This window comes from Cetorhinus maximus, chromosome 5 (assembly GCF_964194155.1).
Source record: "Cetorhinus maximus chromosome 5, sCetMax3.hap1.1, whole genome shotgun sequence".
Classification (NCBI taxonomy): Eukaryota; Metazoa; Chordata; class Chondrichthyes; order Lamniformes; family Cetorhinidae; genus Cetorhinus; species Cetorhinus maximus.
Genome location: NC_135883.1, coordinates 142,434,253 through 142,445,106, shown reverse-complemented (window position 1 = coordinate 142,445,106; position 10,854 = coordinate 142,434,253). Strand labels below are relative to the sequence as shown.

Sequence of the window (10,854 nt, the reverse complement as noted above, 5' to 3'; positions counted from 1 at the left end):
CGTGCCCCAAACTCTGCCCACCCTATCCCTTCACCATTACCCCCGCCACCCACAACACTCCCTCCTCTGTCAACCCGATTCCAGCCCTGAGTTCAAATCAGGTCCACAGTTTGTAAATAGAGTGCATCATCTTTTTTTTGATCATTGCAAACAATTCTTGACTAAAATCCACTTAAGCAGAAGCTAGAGAACCAGGCCACATTTTCACCTGATCTGGCTGCACGGTATAAAGACAAGCTGTGACTCAACAAATCAATTTTTTTTGCTAAAAGGAACCAAAAGGTCAAGACTGGACTTGGCTAGGACTCAAATTCTTGAGTTTCATCCATGCCTGAACCAGTGGCATTTGTGAAGTTCTTGGGAAGAAACAGCAAGATTCACTAAGAAGCATTCAGAATCAGAACTGCAAGTACTGTTAAAACATGGATTCCTTTATTCTCCCTCTGCTGGTGTATGGGTAGGTATCCTTAAGTGGATAAAATGCACAATGCAATTTTCAATACACTATATCCTCCCCTCCTTAGTAAAGGAGGGGCACAGCGTGTTTCAATGGTTTGTTTCCAGAAGTGTAATCAATAAACCTAAGCACATCTTGAACACTAAATTTTAGCTTCAACTTCAATAACACTATACATATTCTAACTTTTGTATTAATTAAACAATGTGCTCATCTTATACAATGAGATGAAAGATTTGTTCACCAACTGAAAATAGTTTACATTGCAATAGTATGGTGGATGTTTTCTTTCGTGAATAGGGTGTCATTTGACTTCAGGTGTCATCAACATGACCATTACATTTCACAAGAACTTTATCTCCTCACTTTAATGGTATAGCTCTGAATTCATGTGTCAAGAAGATATAATAACGTAATTGGAAATTATTTAAAAATAGAGTTCTAGTGGGGTCTGTGTCTGTGTGTGTCTTAATTGGATTAAAGCCAGCTTGTCCGGGTGCTTTGATGTTTGATAGTTTTGAGATGTTAATCAGGTCAACATAAGGAGGGTAGAGAGTAAAGTGTAAATTTGCGTTTGTTAAAAGAAACCATTCAAGACTGCAGGTGAAATCTTGCACCTAACTAGAAGACGCCAAGCAATGTGTTTATTTTTTTTCAGCTTACTAATAAAATTGGTGGGATGAAAGGATGTTATTGTTGGAAGAGGTAAATTTAAAAGTCTAGTGATACAATGGAAAATTTACATTCAAAGAGAAAGATATGTATAGAGGAGAAAGGAGATTATGTGTAAGGTCGAGGTAGTGTGAGAAGCCTCTGGCCTGTAAGACTCAAGTCTGTCTGCAAGGACCCAGAGCTGAAAGATACTCATTTTGAATGCGAATGTCCCGGGTGTGCTTTGCCAAAGATCTGTTAAATCTATGAGTTTTACTGTTGCCTTACCCAGGGTCTAACTGAGAGTCAGATTATTTAAGGGATTATTGTAGTTTTTATAGAAGTAATTTTGTAGACATATGTAGGTGTTTACAATCTTTCTTGTATTAATAAATGCTTAATTTAGTTTTATAAAAAACCTCTTGAGACTTGGTGGTCTTTTCCTACTGAATTCAAAGCCTGCATCTCGAAACATACAAATTGTAAAAATGGGTTATGACTGTTGTTTCATGTTTCCCTCCAGAATATGAACTCAGCCTTTACCTTGGGATGTGTCATAATAATTGAGGGCTCTTTGCAGGATATATTTGTAATTCCTTGATTTTTTTGGAATTGATGAATCTTAAAGTTACGAGTACGAGAAGCACTTTGAATTCAGGAGTGGATGTGAGGTATTTTTGAAGTGGTGAGACTGCAAGATGGCTTTCGTAATTGCTAAGACTCGTCTGGGAGTAGAAGACATAACTCTGGGTTACAGAAATTATCCAAGAATAAGTTCACAGAGTTGGTGGATGAATTCCGATTGGGGTTACCTGTGGGGGCTAGGAAATCAGACATGGAAGTGATAGCACAGCATTTGAAATTGGAAGGAATACCTGAGAGACAGAGTTCTCCATGGGGTGGTTCAGTGGAATGGGCTCAATTCAGTTGCAAATGAAAATTATTGAATAGGAAGAAAAGGACAGAGAAAGGGCATTACAAAGGGAACAGGCAGAAAGACAGGAGAGAGAGAAAGAAAACAGGAAAGGGATTTAGAAATTGTGAAGATAGCAAAGGAGGAAAGAGAGAAAGAGAGAGAGAGAGAGAATTCCAACTGAAAATGTTGGCAGTTAAAAAACAGGTGCCAGGAGGTGAGGAAGGACTTACCTCTAGAGTAGAACCCAGTGAGGAGATGTTTAAATTTGTATAAGCTCTTCCAAACTTTGAGGAAAGGGATGTTGAAACATTCTTTATTTCATTTGAGAAGCTAGCTACAGAGATGAAATGGCCACAGGAAAACTGGACATTATTGTTACAATCCAAGTTGGTGGGTAGAGCGCATGAGGTATATGTTTCGCTGCCTGAAGAAGTATCGGTGAATTATGATATGGTGAAAAGGGCTATTTTGAGTGCATATGAGTTAGTTCCTGAAGCATACAGGCAGAAATTTAGGAATATGAGAAAACAGCCTGGGAAAACTTAAATTGAGTTTGAGAGAGTAAAACAAAGTAATTTTGATCAGTGGATATGGGCATTAAAAATATAAATAACTTTTGCAAGTCTTAGAGAAGTAATTCCTTTGAAAGTATTTAAAGATTCAATTCCTTCGGAGGTGAGAACTCATGTGGAGGAACAAAGGGTTGATTCTGTAAAGCAAGCAGCAGAGATAGCTGATGATTATCAGTTAGTGCATGGAGCTAAACCTTTTTCCGTCACCCTTTTAAATCAGAGAAGGATAGAAAGTGGGAGGGTGAAAGGAAGGTGGGTAGTCAGGGAAGAGAAGGAGTAGCTGGAAATTCCCAGGAAGTTTTTTCTCAGAATAAAAAGGAAGGTGCTGAGGGTAGAAGTGAGACTCGAAAGTTGAGGTGTTTTCATTGTAATAAAGTGGGGTACACAAAGTCAGTGTGTTGGAAATTGCAGGGAAAATCTGTTGGAATTATTGGGGTGCAAAGAAGTTCTGGAAGTAAAATCATTGTGGGTTTTGAGGTTCAGGCACAGGAAAAACCAGTGGTTTGTGTATAAGTAAACAAGGAGAATCAGTGATAGGTAAAGAAGTGGGAATGTGTTCACAGTTTACCCAAGAGAATTCTGAGGAGCAGGTTGCAGAAATGTTTAAAGATTTTGTGTGTGAAGGGAAAGTCTTTCCATGTGTACACCGTGGAGTAGGTAAAGATGTTAAAATTTTAAGAAAGACAGGGGCTAGTCAATCCTTAATGTTGTGGGACAGTAATATTTTTTGTTCAGAGGGAGTATTGCAGGAGCAGGTGATAATAAGTGGGGTTCATGGAGATGCTAAACTTATTTCCTTGTGGAAGGTAAATTTAAAGAGCAAATGGAAAACTGGCAAAGTGACTGTTGGGGTGGTGGAAAAATTGTCCATTGCAGGAGTTCAGTTTTTTCTGGGTAATGATATAGCTGGATCACAAATGTGGGAGATGCATATGGTAGTTGAGCAGCCTGTAGAAATGTTTCCAACAGAGGTGTTACAAGAGGAGCATCCTGGATTGTTTCCAGATTGTGTGATAATGAGATCACAGGCTCATAGGTTGAAGCAAGAAAATCAAGAAGGACAGGCAGTTCAAAGGCAGGTAGAAGGTATTGAAATCCAATTAGCAGGCACTGTGTTTAATAATATTGTTCGGGAAGAAAAACACAGGAAAGGACCATTCAGCTGAAGTGTTTAACTCAAGGCAGTTAATTGAGTTGCAGCAACAGGATTTGTAATTAAAACAGTTATACCAGACAACTGACTCAGAAACAGAGGCAAAATGTATTCCAGAATGTTATTACCTTAAGAGTGATATTTTGATGCGATAACGGAGGCCAGATCATGTCTAAGCAAAATAAAGCTGGAGGGAGGTACATCAGATTGTTATCCCATTAGGGTATAGAAATGAGATTCTGAGGATTGCTCATGAAATTCCAATGGGGAGACATTTAGGAATTAGAAAGACACAGGCAAAGGCAGAGAAACATTTTTATTGGCCAGGATTGCATAGGGATGTAGTCAAATTCTGTAGAACATGTTACACATGTCAGGTGACATGGACACCACAAGCAGTGATTAAGCCAGCACCTTTAATCCCAATACCAGCATTTGAAGAACCTTTTCTTAGGATCATGATTGATTGTGTAGGACACTCCCTAAGACTAAAAGTGGAAATCAGAACTTACTGACAATAATGGATGTGTCTATTAGGTTTCCTGAAGCGATACCTTTGAGAAATATTACAACTAAGAAGATTGTGGAAGAGTTAATTAAATTTTTTTACAAGATATGGTTTACCTAAGGAAATACAATCAGATCAGGGTTCAAATTTTATGTCACAGTTATTTAAGGGAGTAATGAACAGTTTGGGGATAAAACAATTTAAGTCAACAGCTTATCATCCGGAGTCACAAGGAGCTTTGGAAAGATGGCATCAAACTTTAAAAACCATGACGAGACCATACTGTCAGGATTATCCACAGGATTGGGAGAGAGGAATTCCATTCTTGTTATTTGCTATTAGGGAGCTCCTAATGCATTGACTGGTTTTAGTCTTTTTGGACTAGTTTATGGTCATGAGGTAAGGAGACCACTGAAATTGATTTATGAGAAATTGGTGGGCCAAAATCCAGAAACTAATCTTCTCAATTATGTATCAAACTGCAGAAAGAGATTAGACAGAGCATGTGAGTTGGCTGGGGAACATGTAAAGATATCATAGCAAGTGATGAAAGTGAAGGCAGATAAGAAAGCTAAAGTTCACAGTTCTTTTGCTGGAAAGTGCTAGTTCTGTACTGAGTGACTGATTAAAGGCGAGGTTTAGTGGGTCTTACAGGATTGGAAAGAAATTGTGTGAAGTAAATTATTTAATAAATATTCCAGATAGAAGAAAGAGGCAGAGGGCGTGTATTATAAATATGCTTAAAAAGTACTCTGGCAGGGAAGAGGCTAGTTTTAGTAACTGGAGTTTGCCCATTGTGCTGGTACCGAAACTGGATGGAATTACAAAGACTGTGTGTGGACTATTGAAGGGTAAATGCGGTGACAAAAGCAGATTCATACCCTATACCATGGTCTTATTACTACTGAATTCAAAGCCTGCATCTCGAAACATACAAATTGCAAAAATGGGTTATGACAGTTGTTTCAAGTTTCCCTTTGGGATTTGAACAACTCAGCCTTTACCATTGGCTGTGTCATAATACTCTGCATTTACTTTTGTTTGATCTTTTTGTTTTTGATCGTGTTCACATACATGTTGATCATTAGTTTCGCAGGTAGCTCAGGCATCTTGGGAGGATCATGAAGATTTAACATTGTGGCTGCTTGATATAGCAAACTCTGATTGATGTTGTGCTCTACCATGCGGTCAATTCCTGGGAACTGTACCTTTTCCGGAAGGAGTTATTTGGTTTTGACAATTTCTTACTGATCATCATGTGCTATATCGACAACACATTCGCTCAATGAGTGTGGAATGACAAGACAGTTGCTGCATAACACGAGATCGAACGCAGTTGTAACAGTGAACTCATGTCGAGCATTGTGAAGACCAATTTTGTTCGTAGACGCTCTTTCAATCACGTCTCCTCAGTTTTGGGATTCCATAATCATTATACGTGGACGCAACACCTCTTGTTTTGTTGTCGCTTTGATGTCAGCTAGTTTTATCGATTTTGGCACTTCACTAAACTTGACCTCAATGCAGGCTACCATCAAATCACGCATGCAGGAGAATCGAGGTATCTTACAGTATTCTCAACTCACCTTTTTGAGAGAAGACGCTCACATAGTTACCATGTTGTTTGGCAGACTTTGCTTCATGACCAGTAGAACTGTCAACAATGGATGTTGCAAAAGATAGTCGGCTGGGTTGAGCTTGCCTGGCTGATACTCCACATGGAACTCGTACTCTTGTAGTTTGAGTACTCTTTTGAGAAGGTGGTTTGCTATGTGAATTGTTGAACAAGCTTATTAGTGGTCTACGATTTATTATTACTTCAAACTTGCTTCCATACAAGCAGAGATGTAAGTGTAAGATGCCCCATGTGATTGAGAATGCTTCTCTGTTTGCAAATAACATTATTTGAGGGGCATTAGTGATTTGTCTGCCATTGCAATGATTGATGGGTTACTTGCTTTGTCTTTCTGCATGAGAATTATACTGAAACCAACTGAGTTTGCATTTACAACTAGCTGGGTGGTTTTCTCAGGGTCGAAGTAGACATTTGAGAAACTTTTGTTTGATCTGGTGTGCAGCCTGTTTGTGTGATTTAGGCCACTTCCACTTGGTGGTCTCTTTTGTCAGATTGAGAAGGGGGCCAGATAATGTAGCATGGTCAGGAATGAAGTGACTACAGTAAGTGATGAGTCCTAGCAGATTATGGATTTCCTGAAAATTTGTAGGATCTGCAGCATTTGCAATGACTTCAGCTTTCCATTCACGTAGTATTCTTTGAACGCTGAACACATGACGGAAACTTTGACCAAGCATTTGTCTTTGTTCGAGGTGAGGTTATATTCTTTAAGCTGTTATAAACAAGCATGTAGGTGTGTCTCGAGTTCACTTTCAGTGAAACTATGAAGTATGGACTGAATCATGTGCAGAAATACCTCAGCTGCCGAGTTGACTCAGAGTTGAGCCTCTTCTCTCAAAAAGGTGAGTTGAGAATACTGTAAGATACCTCAATTCTTCTGCAAGCGTGATTTGATGGTAGCCTGCATTGAGGTCAAGTTTAGTGAAGTATTTAGCACCATTCACTTTCTCTATGAGATCACGGATTGTCGGTGTCAAGTGTCTTTCTCATTGTATGGCTTGGTTTCGTGACTGCATGTCAATGCAGATCTTAATCTGTTCTCACTCTTGATGATTTGTGTCAGTGAGACCCAAGGGTTAGGCTCATCCCCAACTTTCTCAATAACATCAAGGGCAAGGAGGTGCTGAGGTTCCTTCTCTCACTGCTTTCTGACATGAAATGGTATTCATCGCCATTGATGTATGACTGGGGGCACATTGGCATCTACATGCTGCTTGCAGTAACAACCTTCAGCTTGCCGATACAAGTGAAGCAGTTATCATACAACTCGTGAATGTTGTTGATATGCATAGGAATTGCATATATAACTGCAATCACGTGCAGATCTATTGCTATGTGGAAAGTGATAAGTGTGTCACATTCTTCAGATATTACCTAGGGAACAGCATTTATTCTAGTGTCTTTGAATGACACTGCTGTTTCAAAGGTCCTGCAGAGAATGGGGCAATCCTGAAGGCTGTTGAATGTTTTCTCTCCCCTGACATTGACAGATGCTTCTGTATCCACAAGAGCATCTACATTCGAGCAGCCAATGGTCACTGTCACACGTAGCTGGTTGCTGTGTCCGAAAGAGGAAACAAAAGTACATTCAGTGTCATCCGGCACTACGTTTGTTACATTTTTTCACTCCTTTGATGTGGTATGTGAACTTGAATCCCTTCTGGTGACATTGGTTTTAGTAGTTGATTTTGCTGATGAGTGGCAAAAATGAGCAAAGTGGTTGGGTTTTGCACAAGCTTTATAAAATCATTTATAGTACAGAAGGGGGCCATTTGGCCCATCGAGTCTATGCCATCGGTCTGTGGAGCAATCCAGTCAATCCCACTCCCTGCTTGATTTCCATATCCCTGCACTTTTTTTTAATTCACTCTTGGGATGTGGGATTCACTGGCTGGGCCATCATTTATTGCCAACCCTACTTGCCCTTGAGAAGGTGGTGGTGAGCTGCCTTCTTGTACCGCTGCAGTCCCCGTGGTGTAGGTCCACCCACAGTGCTGTTAGGGAGTTCTGTCCCAGCGACAGTGAAGGAATGGCAATATATTTCCAAGTCATGATGGTGAGTGACTTGGAAGGGAACTTCCAGGTGGTGGTGTTCCCATTTATCTGCTGCCCCTGTCCTTCTGGATGGTCGTGGTCGTGGGTTTGGAAGGTGCTGTCTAAAAAGCCTTGGTGAATTCCTGCAGTGCATCTTGTAGATGGTGCACACTGCTGCTACTGTCCATCGGTGGTGGGGGCCAGTGGATATTTATGATGGGATGCCAATCAAGCGGGGCTGTTTTGTCCTGGATGGTGTCTTACTTGCCACATATCAGCCCAAGCCTGGATATTGTCCAGGTCTTGCTGCATTTGAACATGGACTGCTTCAGTATCTGAGGAGTCGCGAATGGTGCTGAACATTGTGCAATCATCAGCGAACATCCCCACTCTGACCTTATGATGAAAGGAAGGTCATTGATGAAGCAGTTGAAGATGGCTGGGCCTTGGACACCACCCTGAGGAACTCCTACACTGATGGCCTGGAGCTGAGATGATTGACCTCCAACAGCCACAACCATCTTCCTTTGTGCTAGGTACGACTCCCAACCAGCAGAGAGTTCTGGCCCTGATTCCCATTTACTCCAGTTTTGCTAGGGCTCCTTGATGCCATACTCTGTCAAATGTGGCCTTGATGTCAAGGGAGTCACTCTCACCTCACCTCTGGTGTTCAGCTCTTTTGTCCATGTTTGAAACAAAGCGGTAATGAGGTCAGGAGCTGAATGGCCCTGGCAAAACACAAAATGAGCATCAGTGAGCAGGTTATTGCTAAGCAAGTGCCGCTTGATAGCACTGTTGGTAACCCCCTCCATCACTTCACTGATGATCGAGAGTAGACTGGTATCACCGTTAATTGGCCAGGTTGGATTTGTCTTGCTTTTTGTGTACAGGACATACCTGGGCAATTTTCCATATTGCTGGGCAAATACTACTGTTGTAGCTGTATTGGAACAGCTTGGCTAGGGGCGTTGCAAGTTCTGGAGCACAAGTCTTCAGTGCTATTGCTGGAATATTGTCAGGGCCCATAGCCTTTGCAGTATTCAGTGCCTTCAACCATTTCTTGATATCACGTGGAGTGAATCGAATTGGCTGAAAACTGGCATCTGTGATGCTGGTTACACTGATTACCCTGTTTGCCAGTAGCAGGACATTCTGTCTGGTGTCATTAAGCAAAACCACAGTGGAAACATTGTTTGGACATGTCACAAGTCTGTTTGTGAGGCTGCTATTGTTGCTTTGCAGGTGAGTGATGAACAGTGTTCACAGGATTGGAACTTGGAGTGTGGTAGTTACCGTTGGCAGCATCAACTTCAGTAGCTTTGGATGCTGTGAGGAAACGATAGTGAGATGCCTGGGTTAGAAAGTCACTGACAAGGGTGCTGCACTTGCTTTCGGATCTTCTATGCACATTTGAACCCCCTGATTAGTTGAACAGATGAATGTCCAATCCGGGGAGCCAGTGATGCACTCAACAGGTGCTTGTCTTGGGTTTCTGCAGGTGTAGGAATCAGGCAGTGCTCCTGTGTGGGTGGTGTGGCATGAAGCAATGGGCACAGGAACTGGGGGCTGCATGGAAGAGAGCCCACGAGATTAGTCCAGGCTGGAGAAGTGGCAGGAGTGCAACAGTACAAGTAGTTGCTCTCTGTTGTTGGGAGTTGGGGCTCAGAGAAGCCCAGGAGCAACAGTTGCTTGGTGCAGCTGGGAAGAAGGTTGGCAGCAGTTACTAGCAGCAGAATAGCTGGGGAGCTGGAACTGTGGCTGAGTATGGACTCTGTAGTGTAGCCTGGCAAATATCGTGGGGTGCAGTCTCAGATGAGCTGGTTGAGTGGCTGGAAAGTGAGCAGTTGTTGAGGCAGTCTGAGCTAGAGTCCAGTTGCCTGACAACTTATTGCAGGCAGAAGAAGCAAGAAGACTTCCAGGCTGAGTTGGAGCTGCTGTTGAGGGAAATCAGAGGCTATCTCCTCAAAAGAGAGGAGCTGAAATCCCTTGTGAGGAAGATAGAGTTGGAAGGGCTTTGTGACTCACAGTGAGCACTGATGTCTGGGCGTGTTGCTGAGAAATTTGTGGGATCTGTCTTGGTTGTGTCTGCCATTTAATCTGCAGTTTGTGGTGTGTTCTACTGCAGTTTGCCTATTAATTCATGTTTACTTCATGTTAATTTAGTGTGTTGGAGTATAAAATGGAGAGTTATTGCCTGTTTGCTTTGTTGACTCTTGTATAGTAAAATTTCTTCTGTTTGTTTAAAGTCGTGGAATCCTATGGCTTTATTCTCTTACTAAATACCTGCAATTTCAAATTTTGTCTGCTTTACAACGAAGGTTACTGGTCCCTAAACGGATTGTAACAACTCTGAAAGTGACAGTTATCTTGCTAACTTTAGCAGCTCCTGACAGCTTTGTCTTTCTCGAATGCTTTTCGGCATACCTGACAGAGAGCTAACCTTCAATTATTTGTGTTTTGATTTCATGTTCAACATGTTCAATGCCGCCAAAGTCACATGTGATTACAAGTGGACTTAATCACATGCAATATCGGTCAATTGTCTTGTTTACTTCTTGCTTACTGCATCAGAAGGCAATTGTTTCATACATTCTATTTTTCTTGGGTGTATGATAGGTTGTTAATGCATATTTTGCTGAGTCATAGTCGTTTTGTTCAGGCATAAGTGTCTTAAAAATGTTGTTCCAACTCTTCACCTCCATAGTAAAACCTTTCTTCCTTTTGTCATCTGTGACTGCAAAACCTGCTACTGCACCTCTGAAATTTAACAGCCACTTTTGACAACCTGGGAATACAGAGGCTGGCTTCGATTACACATCGAAATGTGGTAGATGGCGTACAGACAATGCCATTTTGATCACCAGCGCAGCGATAGTGTGAGATCAAGAATCTGGGATTGTATTTCTTCCAAAGGAATACCTCTTTGT

General features: G+C 41.5%; 1 protein-coding gene across 1 annotated transcript in view; it reads left to right on the top strand.

Annotated features, from left to right (window-relative positions):
- Positions 1 to 350: 350 nt before the first annotated feature.
- Positions 351 to 10,854, top strand: part of ddo (D-aspartate oxidase) — a 127,705-nt gene continuing 117,201 nt past the window's right edge. The window contains exon 1 of the mRNA XM_078542580.1: positions 351 to 457. The gene's annotated coding sequence lies outside the window, so the exon portion shown is untranslated. The remainder of the gene's footprint in view (positions 458 to 10,854) is intronic.